General features: G+C 37.0%; 1 long non-coding RNA gene across 1 annotated transcript; it reads left to right on the plus strand.

The window, feature by feature from the left end:
• Nucleotides 1-6174: 6174 nt before the first annotated feature.
• Nucleotides 6175-7935, plus strand: LOC107793764 (uncharacterized). The gene is made up of 2 exons (XR_001649803.2): nucleotides 6175-6749; nucleotides 6983-7935. It is a non-coding gene; the product is annotated as an uncharacterized LOC107793764 (long non-coding RNA).
• The last annotated feature ends 4282 nt before the right edge of the window (nucleotides 7936-12217 follow it).

A 12217-nucleotide genomic window follows, 5' to 3' on the forward strand; every position in this document is an offset into this window, starting at 1 on the left:
AGAAACTCATTATTTTATTAGTTGTGCAGTGAGAACGAGCAACTTGAAGGTCCTGTCTTTACTCAATTGCCCAAAGATGATATATTTAATCGGGATCTGGCAGATGCGCAGAGTCAGGAAGATGATAGTGATTATGACAACAATGCTTATGAGTCTGGAGATGACACACCCTTCCCTGATGAGGGTGATGATGAGGAGGACGAGAATGATGAACCTGATTTGGCGAGGGAGCATGCTCCACCTCCCGTTAGACCGAGAGTGTACGAGTCCCATGTTCCATTTTATTCAAGGGAGATTCCCTACCTTGATCAGTTGCCCAGTATGTCGGATGTGGATGCCCTCACAAGGGGTCTTGACGACATTCGGATAACAATGTGGGATGAATCTAGACCAACAGTGCTGTCAAATAATATGCTTTTTGCTGATAAAGCGCGCCTAAGCATGGCGGTGCGAATGTATAGCATAACAGAGTGTCGTGAGATCGTGGTTCATGAGTCATCTCCGGAACTATACAAGGTTATTTCTCGTAGATGGTTTCAAGGTTTTACATGGATGCTACATGCGAGAAAGTTAAAAACAAATATGTGGATTGTGGGGAAACACGTTGGCACCCACACTTGTGAAATGGACACATTCAGTGGGAATCATTTTAACTTGAATGTTAACTTGATTTATCTTTTCTTGATTCCACACATTGAATAGTCCATAAAGTACAAGATTAAAAAGTGTATAACATCTGTCTACCAGGTACATGGATGTACCATTACAAAAAAAAAAGGCATTTCTCGGGCGTAAACGTGCGATTGAGATTTTTATGGTAACTGGAAAAGTCCTTTACTGCTCTACCCAGATACATGGTTGCATTGCAACACTTTAACCCCGGGACTGTTGTTGAATGGAAGCTTGAGCGGAGTTCGATAATACAAAAATTCATCTTCAGATATGTGTTCTGGGCATTTAAACCAGCCATTGATGATTTTGTGCATTGTCGACCGGTAATATCCATAGACGACACTCATGTCTATGGAAAGTATGATATTAAGTTGTTGATCATCGTTGCAGTAGATTCTAATTGAAGAATATTTTCCCTCGCATTTGCTATTTATGCCAATAAAAGTCAAGAGAAGTGGACATTATTTTTGAACCACTTAAAGGAGCACGCTGTCAGACAGTGTTCAGGTATTTGTCTAATATCTTATCGGCATGGCGGTATTTTAAGTTCTGTACGGAATTTGCGTGCATGGCAGGAACCGTATGCCTACCACCGTTACTGTGTTAGGCACTTTAAGGCCAACTTTCAGAGGGCTCATCCGAACAAGGACTTACATGATTTAATGTGGATGGCTGCAACAGATCACCAAGAGTGTAAATTCAGGAAGCGAATGGAATTGATTAGGGAGGAAGTCCTAGAAGCCTATCAATGATTGATGCGACATGAGCTTGACAAGTGGACTTTGCATAAGGATGGTGGTAGGAGATGGAGAATTCTGACTATAAATGTGTCAGAGTCTTTAAACGGGTTGTTGAAGTCTGCACGTAGATTGCCAGTCACTGCCATGGTGCGGATGTCATTCAAGTAGATGGAAGAGAGGTTTGTTGAAAGATCTATAGGTGCATCGTCATTGATGGAAATGGGTGTTGAATTTATGCCACATCCAATGAAACGACTTGAGAAATATAGGAAGCGAGCACAGTGACATACATTTTTGCAGTATTGCAACGAGCGATATATTTTTGAAGTTCGCGCTGGTCTGGATCACAACTGCAGGAATAATACACACCCCGTCAATGAATCCATAAGATTATGCTCATGTGGAAAATGGTCAATCTATCACTTGCCATGCTCACATGCCATGAAGTGCTTTCAACATACTGGTTTCGCGGCAACGAGGTACGTTGATAAAAATCTAGTGTTGCTGCATACATAAACACCTATAGTGGACAGTTGCAGTCAATGAGTGTTGAGCATTATTGGCCGCTGAAATTATTTAAAATGGTGTGTAACAAGGATTACGTGCGTCAATGGCGAGTGCAGAAAAGAACGCGTATACAGAACCAAATGGATATTGGTGATACCGTTTATGCACGTAAATGTGGCATATGTTCCCAAACAGGACACGGCCGCCGTAAATGTCCTTCAGCTGGTTTGGGAAGCTGTGATAATTCAGCTCCAGGTGGCAGTTCATCCAACGTGCCCAATTATCATGGATAAACGTAGTGTTTTATTATAGTATTTTTGTTGTACTAAATGTCTGTAAATGTTCAGTTTGCAAAATTTCTGAAATAAAATTTTGTTTCCAATAGGGTTAAATCTAAAGTATTCATATAAAATATTTAGTTTGACAAATTTTCTATATTATTGTTTTTATGTTATTTTTTTACATTTGTTGACTAAAATTCGAGAGGGTTTGTTTTTGAACTATCATTTATTTTTCAAATATTTTTGGGGTTAACAGAGAATTAAATAATTAATTTCAATAACTAAAAAGATATTTTAGTAATTATTCATATAACAAATACTTAGGTTGATAAATTTTCTATATTAATATTTCATATGTTAGTTTCCAACATTTTTCTACTAAAATTCTACATGGTTTTATTTGAACTATCATCCTTTTTAAGTTATTTTTGAATTATAACAGAATTATATATTAAAATTTCATAAGTAATCAAGATATATTCAATAATTAATCATATAAAAAATAATACAAACTTAATAGTAAATAATATTGAATTTATTTCATTTGTAATGATTTGTTTGTTAACTGTCATATTTTGCCCAAATTTCCCAGCAACTGATTATTTTAAGATTCCTATCTAATATTTGATAATTATACTACCAATACATTAAATCCATAATTGAGTACTCTATCCGAGTTTGTTAAGGAGAGCACGTAGTTTTTATTCTACACAACTGAATCTTAAAGAGCACTAAAGTAACACTACTCTAAATGACCATAAAGAAAGTCAATTACCATAAGCTAAAATTTATTATCAGCATTACTACGCTAAAGGGCACTACATTACAGTTTAGGGCACAACATAACACTAAATGGCACTAAACAACAATAAAGTCACATATTAATATACGTACAACAATAAAATCACATATAACAATAATTATTCATAAAATAACAATATATATTTTTTACTAATTTTTTAGAACATAAATAAACTAATCCGGATAAAAAATAAAAAAATAATTTATTCACAAAACGATCACAAAAAAACATAGTCCACAGTAAAAATAACTAATAAGCATTTTATATATATGAGTTTTACCTAAAAGTAAGTCGGAATACCTCGATTTAAAATTTTTTGAAATATGAAAAATTGATGATTTGGGAGCCGAAACGAGCAATAGACGAGATACACTACACGACAACACCTTGAATCCGGTGTTAGCTTGCTAAAATACGGAGAAGCCATAATTTTTGAGGGACGGGTGTGCTCCAATGGAGTTTTTTGGTTAAAAAATGGGGGGGGGGGTGCATTTTTGGTGTTTCTTCTTCTGTCTGGTCGGGGAAGGAGACGAGCCCGATTTTTTATGTAGGTATAACGCACATATAGGAGGCGTATAGCGCCTCCTACACATGTGCTATATATAAACTTTGCTAGCCATTTTAAAGTTCAAATTTAGCGGATGTAACCCATGCGCTCTACCTTGACGTTAAGGTATAGCGCGGTGAAAAATCGAATTATATATAAAATGATACTCAGATATTTTTTCACCTATTTTTGTGCTTTGAGTCCAAAAAGATAATATTTTGGTTTCGGATTCCTCTCTAGTAGCCATCCCAAAAGGCTAACCCAACTAATTTTTAGTAAAAATCCCCCTTAATTATTAGAGTAAAAATAGCACGAGCTAGCCAGTTTTCGGACTGGTAATTCAAAAATAGCAAGCGTTTGCAAAGTCATTGAAATATAACCACTATTTTGCTGCAACACGGACCGGTCTAGCATAATATACTGGAGATTGGTGCACACGTGTATGAACTTCCAGCATATTATGCTGGAACTCCAACGCGCGAAAAGTTCCAGGATAATATAATGGAGATTGGAGCACTTGTGTATGAACTTCCAACATATTATGTTAGACCGGTATATTATACTGGAACTCCAGTATATTATGCTGGAGTTTTAGTATATTATATTGGAGTTCCAATAATAATATACTGGAACTTTAGTATATTATGCTGGAATATTTTTCGGATTTTGAACAGTGTTTTCGTTCATATTTATCTTTACATGAGAAGTGACTAAATTTCGATTACTTTTGAAGCAGTGGCTATGTTTCAATTACCACTTGTAAATCTGACTATTTTTGAATTTTTTTCATTATTAGAAGGTGATGGGCCTATGACCTTGCCCTAGCCCGCGGGCATGAGAATAGTTTCCAAGCCCAATTGAGAGTCGAAACAACTAACGGTTCTATAGGACTTGGCTTTATGTATTTTTTTATTCTTCTTTTTTTTTTGGCTTTATGGAAATATCTCTATCTTAATCTTAATTCTGACTCATATCGAAAATAGCTGTTCCAAGAAAAAGTTAATATCTAGGATATTTTTAAAATAATTCTTGAACAATGATTATCAATTTAACTTGTAGTAAAAAAGAAAAAAATGGCTATACAAATTAAACACTCAGATAAATTTATAATATATTAGATTTAAGAATTATAAACCATGCCTTTACGTTAGTAAACTTCCAGAAGAAATTTAAGATATATTAATTCACTGTTTCTTTTTTATTTTACACGATGGAGAGAAACAAACTCTCTCGTGTGATGTATAATTCATAAAATGCATCTAGTCAAAAGCAATCTTTGTATTACAATGAATTAGATTACACGAGAGAGTTTGTATACCTATTAACGGATGGTAATCTTTGAATTACAATGGATTAGATGTCTACATATTGCATTCCATTGTTTAAAAGTTGCTCACCAATATGAATCATATGCGTAATTTTCTCCAATAACTTTTAATGATAATATTGTAGACAATAAATTGTGTTGAGAAAATAAAATCAAGACCGAAAATATCGCAACAATCGTAGTATTTGATTTCAAGTAATTTGAGTGTTACAATCTCTATGATTCCTCTGATTCTACTTTTCAACAGTAAATAAAAGAGCCTTCGAGCTCAATCTTGAATTTTATTTTAATTCAAGTGCTTGAACCCTGATCTTGATCTTGACATATTTTTAATCCAAGGGCTTGCAACTTGTTCTTGAATCTTCCTCTTGATCTTTTAATACTTAGAACACTTTGATGCTTGTAGCTTTTGGAGAAATCTGCAGCGTTTGATTCACGAGCTCCCTCTTGCTTCTTGTTATAACTTCTAGTGTCTTTTTCGGTTATTAAAATCCCTTCTTATAGTTGTGGGAGGGAAGAGTTATGATAAGAACAAACTCTTTCCGACCAATCAAATTGAAGTGTGACAATGCCGCATTTGATTGGCCAGAACATGTCACTTACACATGTGGCGCGGTTTCATTGGCCCTTTAATTTGACTTGGCATGCCTTGTCATTTTGACACGTGGCACAATCTTATTGGCTCTTCTGTTTGACTTGGTGTGCCACGTCATTTCACGTGTCGCACCAAACTGGGCCTCTTTGAAGATGATATCTTGGGTTTAATGAAATGAGCTCATTATTTGTAGCCCAACTAAGTGGGCTAGCCCAATTGATTCAGACTTAATTATTTAATCTATATATATATTGGACTTATATAATTAATTCAATTATATTAGCCCATAATATTTATTTGGATCAATATATCTTAAATTTAAAATATAGTCCAAATTATTTTATGAATTTAATTTTAATAAAATTTATATGCCTACAAATGCTCATACTTCAAAGTTCGTTAAAGTGTAGACTTGATCAACCGAAAAAACGAAATTTGAAGTACCGGTAGAGCCAAAAATCTTATAGTTTAGATATTTGCTTGACTCTATTTCTCACTAACTGGCACTTTAAAATTGCACACAGTTAATTAATTAGCCGGAATTCTCCTTGAAAAATTGGCAAAGTCCCAAATACAATTCATATGTTTAATTAGCGCATATCTGCACGTATATGAATGTCCAACTTCCACTTTAGGATTATTTATAGGGACTTTATTAGATCATTCTTGGAACTGTAAGTAGGAGAATTTGGCTCCACTTGATTTTAAGAACAAATCAATATCTTTAGTGCACATTACAGCTCCCCACAGTAAATCAGTTACAACACAGTGGTTACGTGGCTTTAAGCCATTCATTTCCTTTTCGTTTTTTTCTTTTTGGACTTTGCTCTCATAAATTGGTTTAAAGACTTAGCATTAGACACAACTCCACCGCTTGAGAAAGATAAGCTACTAAAATTGCAATTTTATCGGTTCCGCAAACTTCACGTCAATGCGTGTGTTGTTACCATATTTCATTCGGATTCGAATTAATACTCTTGATAACCCATGGAGCTACTTCTGAGTTAGATTACAAGTAAACTTCTGCGCCTATAAAAAGGGATTCAGACCTATCCTTGTACCATAACTCAATTTTCAGCCTTCCACAGCTACCGTGTGCCTCGTTGGATGCAGGAGTGATGGTCCATTTTTTTCTAGCGTCCTTCTCCTTCTGAAGTTGGATGCTGCGCAAAAAATAAGTAGCGACCTTTAATCCTCCTGGTATCTTGGTTGGAGATCCCTGTTGCTGTCCGTAGTCCACCGAAGAAGAATGTGACGCCGATTCTGTTGGAGATAAACGTGAGTTTCTTGACGATGAAACTAAAGGATACATCGCGGGCAAAATAATGATGGTCGATATTGAAGCTTGACGAATGTGATGTTGGGGACTTAACACATGGGTTATTGGTCGAGGACGGAGATGCAGATTCTCGATTTCAACTTCTGCTTCTATGCTGACTTTATTTTCCTAATCTTAACCTTTCTTTGCTCACTTTATATTCATGCTGACTTCCCCTTCTTTTTTTTTCAAGGTGGCCAATGGAAAATTCTTGTAAAGATTCCAAACCAAAGCTTCTCAGGATTTTATAATAACAGCTTCGTATCGCTGGTACCGTATCTACAGAAACTTCGTGTTGTTAGCATCGAGAACTTTCAAAGTTTTTTTTTTTAAGGCTTATGAGAGAGTACCAGTGGTCTTCGATATGCCTAAGGAGATGCACGAGATGCCTATATGACTTGCAGCGAAACACTCTCTTTGTTGCGGCTTGGCGAGAGAGTCACATGAAGTATCCTTTCAATCTCGACAAAATCCCTACTCTTGAAGGCTTGGAGAGACAGTATTTCATCATTGCCGAGCGAACATGTGCCCTATCATATCTTTGCAGGTTGGCGAGGAGGATAACCGGAGTAGGCCTTCCAACTTCGGCGAGCAAGCACCTGGTGGTCTCTGCTACTTTGACTTCATAGCATGAAAAAATTGTATCTCGACCTACAAGTTTCTAAACTGCAATCCGCTTAGCTCTACAGAATCAAAACTTGCACCACAATGACATATCCAAAATTTAGGGTCAAATACTATCAGGACAAGTCGGAATAAACTTTTGAAAGTGATGCACAAGTCTGTCATTTTGACTGTACAGCACTGCATAATGTAATTCGAACGCATATATCTCAAGCTAGGAACGTCCAAATCACTAGCCGTCTGCGCCACTGGAAAGAAGACTCAGAGATAAGGAAATTTGCAAAATATCATGGAAGGATTCCTAATGGATTAGCCGCAGCAATTTCCGAAAATTAACCGGTCTGTCTGTCGAACTTGCTGTTCAGCTTTATGCACTCTTGTGGAAAAATTCACATCTCGAGCTACAGGTGTCGGAATCGCGAACCATCTATTCCATTGGAAAGAAAACTACGATTTCTGAAACACCTGAAGATATCATGGACAAAATCCTTTTAGATTGTTTGAAACGCTATTTTGAATTCTCTCCTTATGTTTGCCACACTTGCTTTCCAGCTTTATGCCCTCTCGCTGAGAAATTTATATCTTTAGCTAGGAGTGTCAGAATTACTAACCGTTTAATTTATTAGAAATTAAAGTTCAAGATCTACAACATATCCGAAATTCAGAAGTAAACACTTCCAGGATCATTCTAGATAATTTTTTGAAGTCGGCTTTATATTCTAACGCGCCAACAATTTCAGATTATCGCAACTTCACCAAAAGTTTTATATCTTGATGTAGGAACCTCAGAATCGCAAACTGTTTGATTTATCAGAAACTAGAGTCCAAGATCTACAACATATCCAAAATTAAGTATTAAACACTTTTAGGATCATTCTAGATGACTTAAAAATCGGCTCTACATTCTAACGCGCCAACAGTTTCAGATTATCGCGGCTTCACCAAAACCTCTGTATCTCGATGTTGGAATGTCGAAATTGAAACCATTTTAATTGATAGAAAATAAACTCAGAGAGATTCATTCTCACCAAAAATTATGTAAAGAATCATGCCAGATTATTCTAGGCATTACTTTGAACTCAATTTTTGAATCTGACACGCCTTAGCAGGTAACTATCTTTCTTGTACTTATATTTTTTTTGCTGCTTCCTTTTTGTTGTTGTAGGCAATGGAGATTTCTTCGTCAACAATGTTAGACGCACATAGAAGGAAAAGTTCGTGGCAAAAAAAATAGAAGGACAAATCTTCAACATCATATGGGAGGACAAATCTATGACAGTATATGGAAGGACAAATCCATGACAGCATGTAAAGGACAAATCCCTGACACCATATAGAAGTATCAAATCCATGACAACATATAGAAGGATCAAATTCATGACAACATATAGAAGGATCAAATCTATGAAGAGACTGACTTAAGGTGCAAAGGGACTTAAACGTCCACCTTAAGATTGGAAAATTATAATTCCTTTAAGGACAAACCTACGAAGAGGTCAACTTAAGGTGCAAAGGGACTTCGACGTCCACCTTAAAATTGAAAATTATAGTTCCTTTTAAGGACAAACCCGTGAAGAGGTCAACATAAGGTGCAAAGAGACTTCAACGTCCACCTCAAGATTAAAAAATTATAGTTCCTATAAAGGACAAACCCACGAAGAAACCAACTTAAGGTGAAAAAAGACTTTGACGTCAACCTTAAGATTGAAAAATTATAGTTTTTTTTAAGGACAAACCCGCGAAGAGGTCAACTTAAGGTGCAAAGGGACTTAAACGTCCACCTTAAGATTGAAAAATTATAGTTCCTTTTAAGGACAAACCCGTGAAGAGACCAACTTAAGGTGCAAAGAGATTTAAACTTCCACCTTAAGATTGAAAACTTATAGTTCCTTTTTAAGGACAAACCCGCAAAGAGACCAACTTAAGGTGCAAAGGGAATTAAACGTCCACCTTAAGATTGGCAAATTAAAAAACCTCAAGTTGAAGACTTGGCGGACTTTGCAGATTTCAACCTGAAGACCAACAAATTCGAAGATTTGACGGACTTGAAAATTTGGTGGACTTTTATGCTTCAACTTGAAGAGTGGTAGACTTTTAAACTTCAACTTGAAAAATTAGTAGACTTGAAGACTTCGGCTTTAAGACTTGTAGGGCTTAAATAATTCAACTTGAAGACCTACAAATTTGAGGACTTCAAATTGAACGGACATGAAGACTTGGAGGGATTGAATACTTCAACTTAAAGTTTGGCTGACTTGCAGACTTCAACTTGAAAGGCAGTGGACTTGCAAAATTTAACTTAAAGAGCGACATACTTGAAGATTTGGAGGGCTTATATAATTCAACTTGAAGACCTGCGAACTTGAGGACTTCAAATTAAAGATTTGGCCTTCTACTAAAAGTCTACATCCATCCATCGGAGATGCCAATTTGCTATGGTGGCTTGCCCCAATTGAACCACCAATCTTTGATAAGGCACAAAGTTCATGTAAGCCCGATTTTTAAGTTCCAATCAAGTGGATTATATTCCATCATTCTCCCTTCGAATAACGATTGGGGTAACATGTATCTTTTGAAATTATGCGACTAAACTCAAAATGAAACTCTAAGCTGCCTATGTACCTCGGTGAAGAGGATCAAGTCATACCGTAGTTCAGAATGGGTGATTTTTTTTAAATTTTTTAAATTTTTTTAATATTCTTATGTCCTAACTTTAGCCTAAGCTGCCTTTTTAGAGGTTTTCAACCTAGTAGACCTTTTTTTTGGGTGGGCCGTACACAGTTTAGACTCATGCGGGCCAGGAGTGTAGGAACATGCATTTTAGGCTCGTGCATCAAGGAGCGTTGCAACTTCAAGTATAATACTTCTTCAAAAACTTGCCATTGATAGGGCCGATTCTCATGCCGTCTGCATCAACCAGCTCTTAGGCTCCACTTAAATAAGCTTCTTGCACGACATATGGCCCATCCCATTTTGAAGTGAACTTCCCTATTAATTTATGGGAAGTAATAATGGGTCTTCGCACGGTAAGGACTTGATCTCCTACTTGAAAGGATCTTGGGCGAACTCTATTATTGAAGGCGCGAGACAATCGAACTTGATAACATTCAAGACTCTGTTAAGCTTCCAATATTTTCTCATCAAGAGCATCCAACTCTACTAATCAAAGTCGAGCATTTTCTTCATCAGTGATCCCTTTTTGACTAGCTAATCGTAATGAAGGTATTTAACGCTCGAGTGGTAAGACGACTTCAACTCCATAAATGAGTGCACAAGGGGTCGCTTGTGTTGGCATGCGGTGAGTTGTCCTATATGCCCACAGAGCTTCTTCCATACGGTCATTCCAATCTCATTTGGATTTGGAGACAACTTTCTTTAATAAGTTGCATAGAGTCTTGTTGAATGCCTCAACTAGACCATTGGCGGCAACATTGTACATAGAAGAGTTACGTTGCTTGAAGCCAAAGAGATCACAAATCTTGTTCATCAACCTATTGTCAAATGGCTTGCCATTATTCGTTAAGGAATGCCAAAGCGATAAATTATGTTTACTCGGCTGAAACTTGCAATATTTTCCTTCTTTAGTTCCTTAAGAACCACAACTTCAGCCCATTTTGAGAAGTAGTCAGTTGCAGCTAAGATATATAGGTGCCCACCAGAGGACTTTGGCAGTGATCCAACAACATCCAATCCCCAAGCGTCAAACGGCCAGGATGCAACAGTCGGGTGCAACACTTCGGGAGGCTGATGAATAAAATTTGCATGGAATTGGCAAGCCTTGCATCTTCTATCGTGGCCAATAATATCCCATCCTTGTTATATGAAAGTGGAGCTTTGGTCCAGATTGGTGTGACCCACATACCCCAGAATGTGCTTCTTGTAAAGCTTGGAGTGCTTCATCTTCCCCTAAGCATCGCAAGAGTACTCCCTCGAATGACTTTCTGTATAGAGTATCTTTGTAGTAAAGGAAGCGAGGTGTACGATGACGGATTTCAGTCCTACTCCTCGGATTTTCTGGAAGTATCCCATAGATTAAGTAGTCGATAATGGGTTGTCTCCAATCTTCTTTCTCAGCTTTAGAAACATCGACAAGATGCTTGAATTCATTTCCTTCACCTTCAACCTCATTTGGCGGTGGTACTACCCATTTTTGGCAGACAATAACTTGCGTTTGATCGGGCAGGGTTAACGATAAAGCTAGGGCAGCTAAAGCATCGGCCGTTTTGTTTTCTTTCCTTGGAACATGTTGAATAGTCACGTCACCGACCCATCCCATTAATGCTTTAGCATAATCAAGATATGGGCGCATGTTTCTTGACCTCACAACTACCTAAACGCTGGTTGATCACCAACTGAGAGTCACCAAAGACTTGTAATTACAACTGCTTCATTTCAACAACCATTTTAAGCCCGAGTATTAGTGCTTGATACTCAACAACGTTGTTAGAGCAGATCTGTGTCAACATAAAAGAGTAGGGCACAACTTCACCTTGAGAAGTGACAAATACTACACCAGCACCGGCTCCTCCGCGATGTGCATCATCATCAAAGTACATCTTCCATGGAGGTTGAACTTCAATGACCATTGCGTCCTTATCAGGTAGTTCATCAGTTAGCTCTCAATCATCAGGTATAGGGTGATCTGCAAAGAAGTCTGCCAATGCTTGTCCTTTTACAGCCTTTTGAGGGATGTACAAAATCTCGAATTATTGAAGTTGTAGATACCATCTCGCTAGTCGATCACTAAGAACAGGTTTTGACATCATGAACTTGATGGGATTTGCTTTAGAAACAAGACGAATAA

This window comes from Nicotiana tabacum, chromosome 13 (genome assembly GCF_000715075.1).
Source record: "Nicotiana tabacum cultivar K326 chromosome 13, ASM71507v2, whole genome shotgun sequence".
Taxonomy (NCBI): Eukaryota; Viridiplantae; Streptophyta; class Magnoliopsida; order Solanales; family Solanaceae; genus Nicotiana; species Nicotiana tabacum.